Here is a 16,384-nt window from a genome sequence, read left to right as displayed (position 1 = left end):
TAAGGGACACACACATGTTCGGGTGCACGAGGCCTTAAAGGGGTTGTCTCATCATGGACAATGGGGGCATATCGAGAACGGAGCCCTGCAAGTGAAATAGGGCACACTGCGCATGCACAGCCGCCCTCCATTCATTTTCTATGGGGCCGGCGAAAAATAGTGGAGCGCTGGCTCGGTTATTTCCGTCTGCCCCATAGAAATAAATGAGAGCGGGGGCCGCACATGCGCGGTACGCTCCCATTCACTTCTATAGGGAGCCGGCTTGGTGGCGGTCAGACCAAAATCCTCCAGCCACCACCTTGCAGGGCTCCATTCTCGATATAGTGGTGGGACCCGCACCTATATGACAATGGGGGCATATCTTAGCCATATGCCCCCATTGTCTATGATGAGACAACCCCTTTAAAGAGCTGAACCCGGACATAAAGGGACGGTCCCATGAGGATAGTCCCGGAGTGAACGGTGTGACGGTCATGCATGCGCGCTGCCGCTCCATTCAGCTCTATGGGACAAGCATTGTCTGGGGGTCTCTGCCTATCAGGAGAACAGGGGCAGGCCGCCATCATTCTAGAATGGTCACCCACAAGGAGGGTTTGGGGCTCTTTCACATTAATCAGCACAGAATATAGTAACTACTTATCTATTATAATTACATTCTAAAAATGGAGGACTAAAGAGCCATTTCTGTCAGAGCAGAAAACGCAGCGCCCTCCTGCAGGGAATAAGGCGCCAACAAAAGCCGCAGCCCTGAGCGTCTCTGAGAGGATTCCCCGACTAGCTGCGTCACCGGCGAGGGGCTAGGGCTCCAGTCACACACAGGCTGCCTCCTCCGGTCCAAAGAGCGTGTACAGGAGGCAGGGATTCCTCAGTCACCTCACAGCTGTGTGTCAGGGGAGAGGCGGCCGCACAGAGGGTGTGAGCTGCTCCCTGGAGCCGCTCCAGCCTCTGACTAACCTGCGTTAATCTCCCCCCCCCCCCCCAGAACATGTAGCCATTCTTCTTAGTTACTTCGCTGAAGTTTCACTTCCTGGCAGCGACATATTATTACTTTTCTTCGCCGCCCCCTCCGTCTTCTGCCCGGTTCTGGGCTTTTTATCTTTCTTTTGTTTTGTTGCCACATCCTGCCCGAAGAGGAGAAGACACAAGACAGGAGATAAGGCGGCCACCACTGAGGAGCGCCAGGTGAGCCCTGTGTGACGGGAACCTGGGGGTTTTGGCCTAAAAACGGCCTTTCTGTGCCAGGATAATGCATCCAGTCCTACCCTGATTGCAGACATCTGCCTCATGGAGCTGCTGGTCACCAGTGGTCAGGGGATGGAGCTGCCTGTAGTGGGTCTGTGTACAAGCTGGGGAGCCCTTCTAATGTCAGGCATGGAACTACAAGGACCAGCATGTCCTGTCTGGCCAGGCTTGCAGCGGTTGTGTTAGAGCTTGGTGCTGCAGAGTGGGGTTTGCAGCAGTGATGTCTGAGCTGTGGAGGTTCACATGGAATGGCAATTGTTTAAAAACTGGCATGTGAAAGGTTAATGATCTGATGAGTGACCAGTACATGTAGATCGTCCACTGGTAATGAAGGGTGCGACCAGTAGATGCATGTAGTCCACTGGTAATGAATGCACGTGACCAGTACATGCACATAGTCCACTGGTAATGAATGCACGTGCCCAGTACATGCACATAGTCCACTGGTAATGAATGCACGTGCCCAGTACATGCACATAGTCCACTGGTAATTAGGTGACCAGTACATGCACATAGTCCACTGGTAATTAGGTGACCAGTACATTGCACATAGTCCACTGGTAATTAGGTGACCAGTACATGCACATAGTCCACTGGTAATTAGGTGACCAGTACATGCACATAGTCCACTGGCAATGAATGCATCGTGACCAGTACATGCACATAGTCCACTGGCAATTAATGCATCGTGACTAGAGGTGAGCGAACTTGTGTTTTATGTTCGGCGTCTAAAGTCCGGCTTCCGGTTAGCGGAGAATCCCGATATGGATTCCGAATACCGTTGTGGTCCCTGGTAGCGGAATCAATAATGGCCGATTATTGATTCCGCTACCACGGACCACAACGGAAGTCGGAATCCATATCGGGAACCATATCGGGATTCTCCGCTAACCGGAAGCCGAACTTTAGACGCCGAACTTAAAACAGAAGTTCGCTCATCACTAATCGTGACCAGTACATGCACATAGTCCACTGGTAGAGATGAGCGAACTTCTGTTTTAAGTTCGGCGTCTAAAGTTCGGGTTAGGATTAGCGGAGAATCCCGATCTGGAACCGGATATGGATTCCGACTTCCGTTGTGGTCCGTGGTAGCGGAATCAATAATCGGCCATTATTGATTCCGCTACCACGGACCACAACGGAAGTCGGAATCCATATCCGGTTCCAGATCGGGATTCTCCGCTAATCCTAACCCGAACTTTAGACGCCGAACTTAAAACAGAAGTTCGCTCATCTCTATCCACTGGCAATGAATGCATCGTGACCAGTACATGCACATAGTCCACTGGTAACCACGCAACAAAAACTACAGTCTGCTACTGGGCAAAAACCATTTGTCCTATACTAAATCAAGTGTGCAGATTACAAATCCGAAGTCAGAATTGTTCTAACACGTCACATAATTTTGCTATGTGTAAGTATGCCTTAATAAATTAAGCACTTGGAAGGCATTGAATAATTTTGAACAGAACGAGTTTTACTCCAACAATTACCTGATCTACATCAACGTTTGCGTAGTAAACAGTGTATGAAAATGTAATGGAATTACAACATTTCAGAAAGTCTTGTTTTTCAGTTTAAAAGTCTCACTTGAGCAAGGCCCAGTACTGTTAGAGGTGCTTCAGGCATCTGCTTTTGCGAATGGTCATATTTTCCCGTTGCAAAAACGAGGCAGTAGTCCCCCATCATGTTGGGATTCCAGCGGCCTTGATACCTGTTCTCCATTGTAGAAATATCTTTATGGAACCGCTCTCCATGTTCGTCACTTACGTGTCCCAAATTGGGTAGGAAAAAGTAAAGATGGGAATGTAAGAAATGCACTTACAATGACATTCGGCAGCCAAGTTGTTCATATGCTGTAAGCATGTTGTCTACTAATTCAGCATAGTTTGCAGCTCGTCTGTTCCCAAGGAAGTTCTGCACTACTGGCACAAATGCATCCCAAGCTGCAAGACGCACTCGCTTTGTCAGATTCTTGCGCTGATCATAAGTAGTGTATTTGCCACATATGTAGCAGAAATTGTCTGGATCGTTAACACATTTGCGTTTATCCATCTTAAGTTTCAAAACTGATAGCACTATAACAGATCACTTTATCAAAATCTGTTGAGCTTACTGCGGACATCAGCCTGAGGTCCCCACCAGACCATAGTGTCTATGGCCCATATGGCTGCCGTAGAGCAATTTTCTTAATTCTTTGTAAATGTTGATAACGGGGTTGTGCAACAATTTTTTTATTGATGACCGATCCTCATATCTGATTGGCGAGGGTCTGACACCCTGCATCCTGCCGAACAGCTGTTTGACGAGGAGGCGGCGCTTCATGCGCGCGCCGCTTCCTCTTCTTTGCACTGCACTTCGTCTCAGCAGTGCAGTATAATGACGCCTACTCGTTTCCTTCACTTGAATGGAGCAAGTACTTGTAATTACACTATGCCCGCCGCTCCACAGCTACTCAGCAGAGGTGCCAGGTGCCGGACCCCCGCCGATCAGATATTGATGACCTGTTCTGAGGATAGGTCATCAATATAAATCACAACAGCTCAGGTAAGATGGCCGCCCCCATAATCATGTTCAGGAAACAGAATATTTCTTTATTTATTTATTTTTTTTATTAGGAAAATTAAAACAGATTTGAAAAAAAGGAGATGTGTTATTAACTCATGTTAACTGGCAGTGAAATAATTTTGGTGACACATTTCCTTTAAGGAGACCAGCTGTGTATGGAGACTTAGTGGCAATTCTCCATGGGAAAATTATATGCAAAGAGATATCTGGCAGAGAAAGAAAACTCGTTAACGCCACCTTTTGGAAGTGGTTTCATACGAGTCAAGGTCCAACTTTTTAACAAGCTTAAGAACATGACAAAGCAAAAAAGCCAAGATATTTGACTTCTGTTGTTCTCTTACAAGGCTTGTAAAAAAGTTGGATTTTAAGGCCTTTTGCACACGAACGTTGTGCATTCGTTCCGTGCATTGGAAACCGCAATTTGCAGTCCCCACTGCACGGGCAACGTCCGTGCGACGGCCGGGACGGATTACGACCCATTCAACTTGAAAAAATAGAACAAGTTCAGAAAGACAGAAGCACTCCGTAGTGCTCCCATGGGGTTCCGATCCGTGCTTCCATTCCGCATCTTTGTGATTGCGGACCCATTCAAGTGATGCGAAGTGCACACATGCAGATGCCCGTGTATTGCGGATCCATGCCTTATGCGGGCCGCAATACGGGCACACAACGTTCGTGTGCAAGAGGCCTAACTCCCAGTGAGCCACTTGGAAAAGGTTAAAGGGTGTTTCCGACTGTTTTTTTTTGTTACTGATGACCTATCTTCTAAACCTTTAGGCCTTATTCGCACAGTCAGTGTTTGGTCAGTGATTTCCATCAGTGATTTTGAGCCAAAACCAAGTGCGGGTCCAAAACACAGAACAGGTGCAGATCTTTCCCTACTACCTTATGTCTGTGTAGGATCCACTCCTGGTTTTGGCTCACAATCACTGATGGAAATCACTGACCAAACACTGACTGTGTGAATAAAGCCATAAGCTAGTGAGATGGCTTTCTCTGGGAGTGAATGGGACATCATGTAACGGCACCTGCTCGCCGTGTCGATGTCGATGTCGACGGCGAGCAGGTAAGCAATGGAGCAAAGACTGCTCTCACGTGGCTTTCTCTTTAACCAGCTGATCGGCGGGGGTGCTGGGTGTCGGACCCCCGCCAATGTGATATTGATGGGGGGAAAAAAAAAATCACAGAGATATGTACCACTTTGGTCTGTGATTCAGACCAAACCCGCCCATTGAAATCTGTGGGTCAGTGAAAATCACAGACACAACACGGATGGCATTCACTGAAGATTGATAGGAGATGCTTTGGAAATACATTTTTTCAGCAGAGCAGCGTCTGTGGATTAGGCATGACACACGGAAGGTAAAAACGGACATACGGACCAAACACCGATCCTTCACGGACATCTTCATGGATGAAACGGCTGCTTATTTCCACTTTTTTTTCCCACAGACATCAAACTGACACGGAAATGTGTACAAGGCCTAAGGTGTATGGCTACTAGTGTTGAGTAAAGAGAGCTTTGGATCATAGATCCAAAGTCACTTAGGTCAAGGCTTTGCTTGAATGCCGTACGGAGATCCGCCTCCACACTGCATTCAAATGTATTGGTTTTGGTGAGGCGAAATTCGATATCGCCAAAGTCTCGTGAGACTTCGGTCAGTAACTTCGGACTTCGATTTTTAAACTTGAAAACCATTTTAAAAATTGAATCTGAAGTCGGCTTCGGTACAGGGACACAAGCTGGTACCGAAGCCGACTTCAGATTCAAGTTTTAATGGATTTCAAGTAATAAATGGCTGGTTATTTACCAAAGTCTCACACGACTTCTGGGATAATGAATTCCACCTCACCAGAGCCCATACATAGACGGATCTCCATACAGCATTCAAACAAAGTTTTGACAGAAGCGACTTCGGCTCACTTTGCTCAACCCTAATGGATATCTTGTGTGATGAATTTGTCTCAGGGGTTACGCAAAGTGTTCCTAAATTCACAAACTGCCTTGTCCAGTGTCCATAATAAAAAATAAATAAAATGATGTACCCAGGATTACTTTGCTGGAGAAGATTGTTTAGGTTGTTGTAATTATCATTTTATAGGTAAGGCTGGGTTTACACATTCCGAATTTTTTTACTGCAGTTAAAATCAGGTGTGGATCCTGAAGGAAGAAGGGGGTCAATTACAGAGACTGGCATTTTAGGCCGCTCCTTGTTTCCCTTTTTGTTCTGGCTTTGCTGGCTGAAGATGTGCCTGGTTTATGACGAGGTGCACGCCTTCAGCAGTCCATGTGCCTAATGGAAAAACTTGACCAGCCCCCAGCTGGAGTAGCTATTTGCTAGCATTTACGCATGTTTCCAGTAAATTTGTTGGGGCCAAAGTGCTGGCACTGGGCTGGTCTACGGCATGTCCCCAGCGCACTTTCGATGTTCCTATGTATCAAACGCGGCACAAAAATGGGCATTCAAAATGTCACAATAAAGGGGTTGTGTGACATTTTTATTCCAATATGGCGTAAAAATGTTTGCAAATGACCCCCAATATGTATAAAGGACAGATACTGCCTTGTTTTGTTTTTGTATAATCTATTCCTGGTTTTGGCTCAAAAAACGTGAACATGTGAACCCAACCAAATTGCAGCTTTTCTGCTGGTGTTAGTTTTATAAGCTATAGATATACACTTATAACTCGCCTTTTGGTTTTCCATTTTTCAGTCAGTGTAAATGCATTGCAGTGTATTGTATTCGCATGGTGTCCCTCTACGCCTTTTTAGAGGCAGTCCTTGCTGTGAAAACTGCAGCGTCCAGATGTTGGGAAATAGTAAAGTATAAAATACCGTACAAACTTTGAGTTATTGTCTGGCATTTCCTGGTGTGTGTTGTGTGTTTTTTTTTTTTTTTTTTTTTTTTTGTCTCTTGGAGTTTTCTTTTCAGATTGAGGCATGCTCTGAGTGTGACAACCAAAAAATGTTGTGTGAATAGGAACGTGCTACCCAGGCATGGGATTCAGCCAGTACCCTCAGGTTCTCCAGATCCAGCTGAGCGCTTCCATTCCATAGTTTAGCTCCTTAGGCTTTTTAAAAGTTGGGTGGTATATGTGTAGTGCAAATATAGTGTATTTATGTATGTGTGCCATGTATATGGTATATATATATATGTATATGTAAAACTGTGTCATGACGCTGCGTGTCCGACATTGAGTATGGAACCTGTTGTTAAAAATTGGCAGTACACTTGCAGGTTTCCTGTAAATCGGGCATGCTCAACCTGCGGCCCTCCAGCTGTTGCAAAACTACAACTCCCAGCATGCCCAAACAGCCTACAGCAGGTCATTGTGGGAGTTGTAGTTTTACAAAAGCTGTAGGGCCGCAGGTTGAACATGCCTGCTGTAAATAATCTGTAGGGTTGTCTGTCGTAATCAGCCTCGCTGAACAGTCCCTGTCAGATTACTTAAAGGAATGTATTTCATCACCTGCTCATAAACAGATTTGTTGTCACCTGTTTCTACTTGCAAGTCCTCAACAGACTGTCATATATGAAGCATTCAGTACTCAGCTTTTTTTTTTTTTTTTTTTTTTTTTTTTTAGGCCACCTGCACACCTTGCAGAAAACATGCAGTTTTTCTGCGCGGAATCCCATGTGGAAAAACTGTGGCGTAATACAGTACCGGCAAAGCGTGTGAGATTAAATAAACCTCATGTACAATTTGCTTTTTCTTTTCGTGCAGGAGTTTCTGTTTGTAAACCTGCTTCCGTGTGCATGTATCCTTACGATACTTTCACACATAAGTCTTCTTGTGGCGTTTTTCTGCACTGTCACCATTTTTGTGACATGTTTTTTGCCTCTGTTTTTGGTGCATATTGGGCTGGAAAAACACCAGCCCAGGAAAAAATGCAAGTGGTCAAGCACACTGGCCCAGATTTACTGATGTATGTGGCAAAAATCGGTCTTAAAAGTGGCACAAATTGTCAGTTTGGCACAGCAAGTGTTTTTACACTATTCTAAAATGCTTGGCAAGGGACAGAATTTCATGGGAAAGAGGCGGCGCTAAGATGGGCCATTTTCTGCCAAAACGGTGCCACAATTGTAGCATAAAAATCTGTTTCAACGTAAGGCTACTTTCACACTAGCGTTCGATCGGATCCATTCTGAACGGATCCGATTATATTAATGCAGACGGAGGCTCCGTTCAGTACGGATCCGTCTGCATTAATAACTTAGAAAAAATTCTAAGTGTGAAAGTAGCCTGAGCGGATCCGTTCAGACTTTCAATGTAAAGTCAATGGGGGACGGATCCGCTTGAAGATTGAGCCATATGGTGACCTCTTCAAGCGGATCCGTTCCCATTGACTTACATTGTAAGTCTGAATGGATCCGCTCGCCTCCGCACGGCCAGGCGGACAGCTGAACGCTGCAAGCAGCGTTCAGCTGTCCGCCTGTCCGTGCGGAGGCGAGCGGAGGCTGAACGCCGCCAGACTGATGCAGTCTGAGCGGATCCGCTCCATTCAGACTGCATCAGGGCTGGACGGAGGCGTTCGGGTCCGCTCGTGAGCCCCTTCAAACGGAGCTCACGAACGGACCTATGAACGCTAGTGTGAAAGTAGCCTTAGCCAACCAAAGTGTCTATCCCTGCACCGCATTTATCATCCAATCTGAGCCCCTGTGATAAATCTGGTGCAGGGCTAGACAGCCAGTCTAAGCTTCCGCCACTTTTACGATTAATAAATCTGGGGGCCACTGTTACATGGGGAGATGTTCCCATATACCAGTCTTGAATCCCCTGTGCACTGCGGTAAGGTGCTCCTAATTTATTAAGAGGCAGATTAGGTGCATCTCTGGCACTCTGTGCACTAGAAACTGAAGTCTATACCTGCTAGACTTAAATGACGCCAGCAGAGGCTATGCCCCCTCCTGCTAAGCCCAGCCCTTTTTCTTGTTACTTTAAAAAAAGTGTTGAGTAGTTCTAAAATTTGGGCAAATATGGTGTGTGCCATTAGGGCTGCAGCTAACGATTATTTGAATAATCGATTAGTTGCCGATTAGGGATCGACCGATTATCGGATTTACCGATATTATCGGCCGATATTCAGGATTTTGAACACTATCGGTATCGGCATCTATTTTGCCGATATTCCGATAGTGTATGGGGAACACAGATCGCGCTGCTCTCAGCGCTCTCCGTGTTCCCCTTAGCAGCACAGGGGAGAAGGAAGCAGTGTCTCCTCCCCCTGTGCTGCTGCTGCCGCTCCAGCCAATGGGAGGACAGGGGACAAGAGGAGGGGAGGAGCTATGGCCACTGCTCCACCAATGAAGATTAATCTATCATTCATTCATATACAGGAGGCGGGAGCTGCAGGATCACATCGCCGGCTCCCGACCTCTATGAGCTGTAGCTGCGATCTGCGGTAGTTAACTCCTCAGGTGCCGCGGATCGCAGCTACTGCTCATAGAGGTCGGGAGCCGGCTATGTGATCCTGCAGCCAGCTCCCGCCTCCTGTATATGAATGAATTAGAGATTAAGCTTCATTGGTGGCGCAGTGCGCCCCCCCCAAGCCCCCCAGTATCAGACATTGGTGGCGCAGTGTGCCCCCCCCCCCAACATTAAGCATTGGTGGCGCAGTGCGCCCCCCCTCCCCCCCAGTATTAGGCAGTGGTGGCGCATAGGGCCCCCCCACCCCAGTCGCAGTGCGCCCCTCCACAGGATCCCCTCTCCCCTGCTCCTCCGATCGGAGCCCCAGCAGTGTAATGCTGGGGCTCCGATCGGTTACCATGGCAGCCAGGACGCTATTGAAGCCCTGGCTGCCATGATAAGCTCCATGCTGCTGTGTGCACAAAGCACACAGCAGCAGGGACAGTGTGAGCTCCTATTCACCCTGATAGATCTCTATCAGGGTGAATAGGACAAGGGTTCTAGTCCCTAAGGGGGCTAAAAGTTAGTTTAAAAAAAAAAGTTACAAAAAAATAATAAAAACACCAAAATATTAAATATAAATGAAAAAGAAAGATTTACAAAAAAAAACAATAAACATTAATTTTCAGCAGATTTGTGGGAATTTTTTTTTTTTTTTTTCAAAAATGAAAATTCCCAGAATATCGGTATAAATTATCGGCTATCGGCCTGAAAGTTCACAAATTATCGGTATCGGCCCTAAAAAATCAATATCGGTCGATCCCTATTGCCGATTAATTTCTACGATTAATCGATTAATCGGGAAAAACGACAAAATTACAAAACAGAGGTTTATATGATCTTACTTGAAAAATTATGTTCAAAGGCCATATTAAAACAAATTGTGGACGACACTTATGGGGGATCTGTGGACGACACTTATGGGGGATCTGTGGACGACACTTATGGGGGATCTGTGGACGACACTTATGGGGGATCTGTGGGCGACACTTATGGGGGATCTGTGGGCGACACTTATGGGGGATCTGTGGGCGACACTTATGGGGGATCTGTGGGCGACACTTATGGGGGATCTGTGGGCGACACTTATGGGGGATCTGTGGGCGACACTTATGGGGGATCTGTGGGCGACACTTATGGGGGATCTGTGGGCGACACTTATGGGGGATCTGTGGGCGACACTTATGGGGGATCTGTGGGCGACACTTATGGGGGATCTGTGGGCGACACTTATGGGGGATCTGTGGGCGACACTTATGGGGGATCTGTGGGCGACACTTATGGGGGATCTGTGGGCGACACTTATGGGGGATCTGTGGGCGACACTTATGGGGGATCTGTGGGCGACACTTATGGGGGATCTGTGGGCGACACTTATGGGGGATCTGTGGGCGACACTTATGGGGGATCTGTGGACGACACTTATGGGGGATCTGTGGGCGACACTTATGGGGGATGTGTGGGCGACACTTATGGGGGATCTGTGGACGGCGTAGTTATGGAGAGGGGGATATGTGCACTGTTATGGGCATAACAGTGCACAGATCCCTTTCCTCATAACAGTGCACAGACCCCCCTTCCCATAGCAGTGCCATACACAGACCCCCCCTCCCATAGCAGTGCCATACACAGACCCCCCCCTCCTCCCCATAGCAGTGCTATAGACAGATCCTCCCCCCTCCCCATAGCAGTGCTATACACAGACCCCCCTTCCCCCTAACAGCCCCGGCGCTTGCATCTTTATTTTACCTTTTTACAATGACGCTCCCGCTCCTGTAACAGCCAGGCAGAGCGGACGGCGGCGTAACGTCACTCAATCACGTGACGCGCCTGCTCCGCCCACTTCATGAATGAAGGAGGCGGAGCAGGCGTGTCACGTGAGTGAGTGACGTTACGCTGCCGTCTGCTATGCCTGGCTGTTACAGGAACGGGAGCGTCATTGTAAAAAGGTAAAATAAAGATGCAGCGACCGCCCGCCCGCCCGAATAGCAACGAATCGGCGATTATTCGATAACTGGATTCGTCGACAACGAATCCAGTTATCGAATATAATCGATTACATCGATTAATCGTTGCAGCCCTATGTGCCATAATTTGTAACTTTTCAAAACCACAAAAATAACTTTAAGGCCTGTTGTGGAATAATAATTGTTTGCCGTATGGTCGCCATCTATCCTATGGAGTTGCGCAGATTCGTTCGCATCTGCGCAGAGACTTTCGCACGATTGTCCGGTCGTCCCGACCTGTAGCTGATTTGTTTCCGGCCTGGTATTACTGCAGGATACCAGTGTCATGGCCCAGGCTGAGGAGGGAGGGATGGGGACCGTCGAGGGGGGGGGTTTCTTCATCCACGAGGATAAGCACGGCAACGGAAAAGGCGCGAATGTGTGTGTGAACGCGCGAACATAAGTTTGCGCGATCATTCACATCTTCGCCAGCCAATCACTTCATACCATAACCTGTCTCCTCATTGGTCATGATTGTAAGACCGCCTCCCATCTTCTGGTATAAATAAACCACGCCTAGCTGCTGGGAGGGAGGCACATTATTGGAACCTACTTGAGAACGTCTCTGTGATGTTATTTTGGAGGAATTGCGCACACATCGACGCACACTACACCAGGGATTTCACGATTGTACTTCTGGCGGTCGTTTTCGGTTGTGAGAACGAGACAAAGGAGCAAACGGCGACATCAGGCCGAATGCACACGGCCGTGTTCCGCGGCCGAGAGCGGTCCATGGTAACACGGCCTGGATTCCTGTTCAGAGCAGGAGCGCACGGCGTCTTTGGTTGCTATGACGCCGTGCGCTTCATGCCGCTGCTGCTGTACAGTAATACACTATACGAGTGTATTACTGTACTGCAGCGGCAGCAGGAAGCGCACAGCGTCATAGCAACCAATCAGCGGGGGTCCGATGCAAGGCACCACTGCCGATCAGCTGTTTGACGAGGAGGCAGCGCTCTATGTGTTGTCTCTTGGTGAGCGGCGGTGTAGTGCCATTACACATACTCGCTCCATACAAGTGAATAGAGCAAATACTTGTCATTAGACTGGGCTTGCCAGACAACGGGCATGGTAATGAACAGGAAGCGGCGCTCACATGGATCGCTACCTCTTTTTCAAACAGCTAATTGAGCCATGTATCAGACCCCCGCCGATCAGATACTGATGACCTATCCTGAGAAAAGGTCATGAATATAAATCGCTGCACAGCCCATTTAAGAAGGAATTTTTTTTTTATCCTAAATATCCTAAATTTATCCAAAGAATTATGATTTTTTTTTTTTCTGCTTTCTTCTGGATCAACACGGTCAGAGTATAGGTCGGACTTAATTGACCTGTGTATCTTTCAACCTTATCTATTATGTTAATGTTATGTAAACAAGATAGTTTCCATTCACTGTTGGCAACAGAGATTTGTAAAATGAAACGCATGATATTAGAACATCACAGAACTCTTCTTCAGACTTGGATCTGGTTAAAAGAATTTGCTCCATGTTCAGATAACTTCCTCGCTGCCCCTTTTCCAAGGATGCTGGCATTCAACATTGTCCAAGAGATATATCAGGAACATGACCTTGTGCCAGTTTCCCAGGCTGGCTGCATTGCTCGCCCTGGCACTGGTCCTCCATCACAGAGCACTGACACTAATTGTGTTGTGCAGTCACTGTCACTTTCATATCTCGGCTGTCAGTATTTTCAGAGCTTTATGTGCATGAACACGCTGATGGAGTAGACCAAGTTCCCGGCGTTTTAATAAATGTCTCGAGCGAGCTAATGACTGTTTCTATAAAGCGCCAGAACTCGTTTCTTCAGAATAATAAACCTTCCCCCTACATTAGAGCACAGAGCATCATGTCTGCAGGCTGTGTGCGCTTACTGGCTCACATCCACGTAGCAGGCTGTATGGATACTGTACATTTACAGATCGCTGCAGAAACACCATCTCAGAGACACCTTCTCTGTCTCTTTGACAAGCGTTTTTGGTACTTTTTTTGTATTTTATGACATTTATAAGATGTATTTATTAGGGATCGACCGATTATCGGATTTACCGATATTATCGGCCGATATTCAGGATTTTGAACACTATCGGTATCGGCATCTATTTTGCCGATATTCCGATAGTGTATGGGGAACACAGATCGCGCTGCTCTCAGCGCTCTCCGTGTTCCCCTTAGCAGCACAGGGGAGAAGGAAGCAGTGTCTCCTCCCCCTGTGCTGCTGCTGCCGCTCCAGCCAATGGGAGGACAGGGGACAAGAGGAGGGGAGGAGCTATGGCCACTGCTCCACCAATGAAGATTAATCTATCATTCATTCATATACAGGAGGCGGGAGCTGCAGGATCACATCGCCGGCTCCCGACCTCTATGAGCTGTAGCTGCGATCTGCGGTAGTTAACTCCTCAGGTGCCGCGGATCGCAGCTACTGCTCATAGAGGTCGGGAGCCGGCTATGTGATCCTGCAGCCAGCTCCCGCCTCCTGTATATGAATGAATTAGAGATTAAGCTTCATTGGTGGCGCAGTGCGCCCCCCCCAAGCCCCCCAGTATCAGACATTGGTGGCGCAGTGCGCCCCCCCCAACATTAAGCATTGGTGGCGCAGTGCGCCCCCCCTCCCCCCCAGTATTAGGCAGTGGTGGCGCATAGGGCCCCCCCACCCCAGTCGCAGTGCGCCCCTCCACAGGATCCCCTCTCCCCTGCTCCTCCGATCGGAGCCCCAGCAGTGTAATGCTGGGGCTCCGATCGGTTACCATGGCAGCCAGGACGCTATTGAAGCCCTGGCTGCCATGATAAGCTCCATGCTGCTGTGTGCACAAAGCACACAGCAGCAGGGACAGTGTGAGCTCCTATTCACCCTGATAGATCTCTATCAGGGTGAATAGGACAAGGGTTCTAGTCCCTAAGGGGGCTAAAAGTTAGTTTAAAAAAAAAAGTTACAAAAAAAATAATAAAAACACCAAAATATTAAATATAAATGAAAAAGAAAGATTTACAAAAAAAAATAAAAAATACACATTAACAATAAACATTAATTTTCAGCAGATTTGTGGGAATTTTTTATTTTTTTTTCAAAAATGAAAATTCCCAGAATATCGGTATAAATTATCGGCTATCGGCCTGAAAGTTCACAAATTATCGGTATCGGTATCGGCCCTAAAAAATCAATATCGGTCGATCCCTAGTATTTATTTTGTTCCACTTTTCCGATGGAGAAGCCTTTAGGAAAAACACGAGACAAATCGCCTCCCCCAAAGCATGATGCGTATAAAAAAAAAAAAAAAGCATTGCAAACCCCTAAAACAGAAATTAGGAATGCTGTCTATTGTATGTTGACGTTTTTGAGCACAAGAATATGAGCCTAGAAAACGCCCCATGTGATTTTCCGACAAACAACATATAGGTATATCCAAAGGACAGTCTGATCAATGGGAGATCCCACCGATCATAAAAATGGAGGTACCTGGTCCCTGTTTCTGTGGGGTAGTGACTGTGCAGCAAGCCCCAGAGATCCCCATCTTTTTGGCATATTTAATGGACTGTAGGGCTGCAGCTATCGACTAATTTTGTAATCGAGTATTCTATGAATGAATCCAATGATTAATCGCGTACTCTAATAACAAAAAACTAATTAAAAGAATGTTTTTCTTTAAAAAAAAAAAAACTCAGCCCCCCCCCTTCCCCAATGCCACCAGCTGCCCCTCCTAAGCATGTCCCCAGCGCCAGTGAAATAAAATGCTTACCTCTCCTGTAGGGGCGCCACTCCACAGCTCGTCCATCTTCTTCTCCGGCCGCTGCACTGTTGTCCTAACGTCACACAGCGTCAGGACATAGTGCATGCTTACGTGCACTATGTCCTGACTCTGTGTCAGAAGGAAAGGGAAGCAGTGCGGGCCGGCGGATGACCACGGAGCGGTGATTAATAGCAAGCGCTTCACTCCCGCTCCGTGGTCACATGACACAAATGAATTTGCATCGAGGATTTTTTGTGTCGAATTACTCAATTCAATCAAGTTATCGTTTCAGCCCTAGTGGATTGTTTCCATTTTTTAAAGGGGCATTTCCATCTGAGACATTTATGGCATATCCACAGGATCTGCTATAAATATCTGATAGATGCTGGTCTCACCTCTGGGACCTCCAGAATGGGCCCCCAATTCAGTAGCCAGAGGGGTGTGGGACTACACAAACAGCCAAGTGGGCTGTGCCCTGCTTGTTCCAGCATATACTGTATATGCTAGTGTGATCAGATCATTGTATGAATGCCTCCAGCGGGCGAGAAAGTCTCGATTCTGCAGTGAGGAGAGAGCCTGGTATGTGAGCGCTTCTCTCTCCTCGTTCTAGCGATTGGTTGGGGTCTCAACACCCAGACCACCACCATTCACAACCTTTGATATGTTATGTATCTATGACATATCAAAAGTTTAGAAATTAAGGGGGTCATTTTTTTCTTAATAGCGCCTCCGCTGCAAGAGGATGCCTGTAAGTATGACATGGCACACGCCTCGTCGTCAGTAAGCGCTTCCTCCGGCAGTCCATGCACCTAGATTGAAATCTACTCCATCCCCTAGCTGGAGTAGATTTCATTCTGGCGCCCACCACTCCCCCACCTGGATCCGCCCGCTATCCAGTGGCGAGTGCGCTGTTCTAACACTGCATATGCCTACGTTTAGGCACAGTGGCATTCCAAAAAGTCACAACCTGGGGCTTTGCAGCTTTTTTTGCTCCAGTTACTGTCATAAGGATCATAATAAATGACCCCCCGAACTAAAAGCCTCCACATCTACTGGTAAAATTTGGTCATACAGGGGAGCGATGCAAACCTCTTACCCGTGCTGTACCTTATTTATCATGCAGAAATATGGACCTACCATTCTTTTAACATGTGTTGAAAGCAGTCTATGTCCTCCATGCTCCTGCCTTATGGCAAATGATTTCTGCCACCGTTCCACCTAATGTATATAGCAGTGTAAGGGAGCATTCACAGATCCGTGTGTTCCGTATGTCAACAGTTATCGTTCCGTAAGTCCGTATAATACGGACGTGGTGCTTCCGTGTGTCATCCTGTCATTCACTGTCCGCAAAAAACTGAAATGGTGTTTCCTAGAATGTTTTCAGTCCAGGAGTCCTCAAAAAAACGGATGACATACAGATGCATTTCCG

General features: G+C 47.2%; 1 protein-coding gene across 3 annotated transcripts in view; it reads left to right on the top strand.

The window, feature by feature from the left end:
* The first annotated feature begins 892 nt into the window (after window positions 1-892).
* Window positions 893-16,384, top strand: part of DGKA (diacylglycerol kinase alpha) — a 197,502-nt gene continuing 182,010 nt past the window's right edge. For 2 of the 3 annotated variants that reach the window (XR_006388132.1, XR_006388133.1), the window contains exon 1: window positions 893-1,182. The gene's annotated coding sequence lies outside the window, so the exon portion shown is untranslated. The remainder of the gene's footprint in view (window positions 1,183-16,384) is intronic. The other variant, XM_044283929.1, reaches the window with a different exon arrangement.

This window comes from Bufo gargarizans, chromosome 3 (assembly GCF_014858855.1).
Source record: "Bufo gargarizans isolate SCDJY-AF-19 chromosome 3, ASM1485885v1, whole genome shotgun sequence".
NCBI classification, from domain to species: domain Eukaryota; kingdom Metazoa; phylum Chordata; class Amphibia; order Anura; family Bufonidae; genus Bufo; species Bufo gargarizans.
Note: the sequence above shows the minus strand (reverse complement) of the source record. Positions and strands in the feature narration are given on the sequence as shown.